The sequence below is a fragment of the Ceratotherium simum genome, chromosome 16 (genome assembly GCF_057802395.1).
Source record: "Ceratotherium simum simum isolate JZ-2026a chromosome 16, ASM5780239v1, whole genome shotgun sequence".
Classification (NCBI taxonomy): Eukaryota; Metazoa; Chordata; class Mammalia; order Perissodactyla; family Rhinocerotidae; genus Ceratotherium; species Ceratotherium simum.
Window position 1 is genome coordinate 20,676,680 of NC_141915.1, and position 3,266 is coordinate 20,679,945.

The window sequence follows — 3,266 nt, forward strand, 5'->3', positions numbered from 1 at the left end:
AAAGCTTCATGACGTCGGATTTGGCAATGATTTCTTGGATATGACACCAAAAGCACAGGCAACAAAAGCCAAAATAGTCAAATGGGCCTACATCAAACTTAGAACTTCTGCACAGTAAAGGAAAAAATCAACAGAGTGAAAAATCAACCTACGGAGTGGGAGAAAATATTTGCAAACCACGTATCTGATAAGGGGTTAATATCCTGGATATATAAAGAAATCTTCCAACTCAAAAAAAATAAATAACCCAAATAAAAAATTGGCAAAGGACTCTTTTTTGTTGTTGTTGAGGGAGATCAGCCCTGAGCTAACATCCGTGCTAATCCTCCTCTTTTTTGCTGAGGAAGACCCACTCTGAGCTAACATCTATTGCCAATCCTCCTCCTTTTTTTTTTTTTCTTCCCCAAAGCCCCAGGAGATAGTTGTATGTCATAGTTGCACATCCTTCTAGTTGCTGTATGTGGGACGCGGCCTCAGCATGGCCGGAGAAGCGGTGCATCGGTGCGCGCCCGGGATCCGAACCTGGGCCGCCAGCAGCGGAGCGCGCACACTTAACCGCTAAGCCACAGGGCCGGCCCTTGGCAAAGGACTTGAATAGACATTTCTCCACAGAAGATATACAAATGGCCAAAAGCATATGAAAATATGCTCAACATCACCAACCAAGGAAATCCAACCACAGTGAAACACTACCTCACACCCATTAGGATGGCCACCATAAAAAAAACAAACAAGAATTGGCCCGGATGTGGAGAAATCAGAATCCTTGTGCACCGTTGGTGAGAATGTAAAATGGTACAGCCACTCCAGAAAACAGTATGGAGGTTCCTCAAAAAATTAAAAATAGAACTACCATATGATCCAGCAATTCCTCTTCTGGGTATACACCCGAAAGAACTGAAGACAGGATCTCAAGATATTTGCACACTTGTTCATTGCAGCATAATTCACAATAGCCAAGAGGTAGAAGGAAACTAAATGTCCATCCAGGAATGAACGGATAAAGAAACATACAATGGAATAGTATTGAGCCTTAAAAAAGGAAATCACGTCATGTGTGACAACATGGATGAACTTTGAAGACATTATGCTAAGTGAAATAAGCCAGTCACAAAAAGACAAATACTGTATGATTCCACTTATATTAGGTACCCCGAGCAGTCAAACTCTTAAAAACCGAAAGCAAAATGGTGGTTGCCAGGGGCTGGGGCCAGGAGGAAAAGGGGAGTTGCTGTTCAATGGGTATAAAGTTTCAATGTTGCAAGATGAAAAAGTTCCAGAGATCTGTTGCACAACAATGTGCATATAGTTAAAACTACTGTACTGTACATTTAAAAATGGTTAAGATGGTAAATTTTATGTTACATGTTTTTTACCACACACAAAAATAGCTTTCTTGGGTTTTCCCAAATCTCCACACTCTGTACTTCAAGAAGTTCTACAAATAAGCAAGAACGACTTGGGCAGTGGCGGTGGCAGGATGGGCAATGGTGTGATTGGTCTGGTTGTGCCCCCTCCCCTGTCCCTGGCATGGAGGAGGGCTCTTCTTCCCCCACCCATGCCCACCCACCTCTCCTGGAACAATCGCTGTGCCCACAGGCCAAACAAGGACAGAGGGACTTAATTTCCTTTTTTTTTTTTTTTTTTAATTTAAAGAAAATACAAGATCTACAAAAAAGTATACAGTATCATAGTAGGCACCCATATTCCCACCATTTCAGCTTTTTGCCTCTTTCATAGAATAGAAACAAAACATTACCAACAAACTCCCCTTTATCCCCTAAACCCCAGTCAATCTCTCTCTATATGTTTTTACTTTTACCAACTTGGTATGTTTTTCCCTTTACTTTAATAAACGGTGTGTTGCCCTGCACCTTTCTTTTTAAAATCACATGTGCTTTTGCGCGTGTCTACGCTGATAACCACTGCTCTGAATCTAGATCACTCCCTTTATAGGGACCGACTGTTCCATGGTAGGCACAGACTATCAGGCTCCAGGTGGCCTCCAGTTCTCTCCCACTAGCACTGTGCCCACGAACATCCCGGGGGCATCTCCTTGTGCGCCCACGTCGGTTCCTCCTGGGCAAGGCCATCTTGTCTAAACAGATATTTACTCGAGTCTCCTGACAAGGCCCGTGCCAGGGCTGGAAGGGCAAGCGGGGAGCGAGAGCAACCCGCGGAGGTTTTGCGGACACAGACCGCCGCTCCAGCGGGGGCAGCGAGGGAAGGTCACCGCCCGTGGCCCTGCAGCCTTCTCCGAGGGCCGGTCCGGCCCATGCCTGCACCGCCCTTCCTGCCCCCTCGGCCCCGGGTCCACTCGGCCGGCGCTGCCCGCGCAACCTGCCGACCGGACGGAAAGGACCGGGCCGAGGTCACTCTGCGGGCCCGGCTGGCCGCGGCCGCGGTCTCCGCTTCCGCTCCCGTGGGCCGTGGTTTTTCTCCGGCTGGGCTCCCGCCCCGCCGCCGCCCCTTCCGACGCCGCGCCGGCCTCCTCCCGGCCCTCCGCCGGCGCCGGGCCCCGGGGGCGCCGCGGCCGGGTGGGGCCGGGCTCTCGCGCCGCGGGTTCGGGTCCCGCCGCCGGCAGGACGCCGAGGCCCGGGCTCGGCCCCGACTGGCTCCGACAGTGGGGTCCGAGCGCAGGGTCCCGGCGGGCGGGGCCGGAGGGGCGGGCCGGGGGCGGGGCCGGGCGGGCCCCGCCCCCCCGCGCCTGCGCCGCCTCGCCTCCACTGAGAGCTTCCAGCGCCCGCTCGGCTGTCAGGCGCGGTGGCCAAGTGGTAAGGCGTCGGTCTCGTAAACCGAAGATCGCGGGTTCGAACCCCGTCCGTGCCTGCGGCTTGAGGGTGGGGTTGGCCGTGAGGCTGCCGTGTCCCCACGCGTGCTGTTCGGTCCCTCCGCTACGTGGCCTTTTTTACTTTTCAGAGTCTGTTCGGGCGTCCTCCAGTCCCTCCCCGTGCCCAGGCTCCACGGGCACGAGCGCCGGCCGGGCCGGTGCCCGGGGCTCCCGGGACCCCCTGCGGACGGGCTGGGCCCGGCCACGGCGCGCTCGCCCGGGCTGCGTCTCGTCCCCCGCAGCTCCGCTCCGCGGCCGCGCCGCGCAGGGCGGGCTCGTCCTGGAGCCCTGTGTCACCCGAGGCCCCCGCAGAAGGGCCTGGCTGGGCACTGCTGTCGCCAGCGAGGTGTGTGTGCTGGGCGGCGGGGCTTGGGGGTCTGGTCTCGCTGGCTTTGCGTGTCTTGAAGGCGGGACAACTTTCCAGGAAGGGCATTTG

At 54.7% G+C, this 3,266-nt stretch overlaps 1 non-coding gene across 1 annotated transcript; it reads left to right on the top strand.

Moving 5' to 3' along the window:
• Positions 1-2,757: 2,757 nt before the first annotated feature.
• On the top strand, positions 2,758-2,829 carry TRNAT-CGU (transfer RNA threonine (anticodon CGU)). Its single transcript has one exon. It is a non-coding gene; the product is annotated as a tRNA-Thr (tRNA).
• Positions 2,830-3,266: the final 437 nt, after the last annotated feature.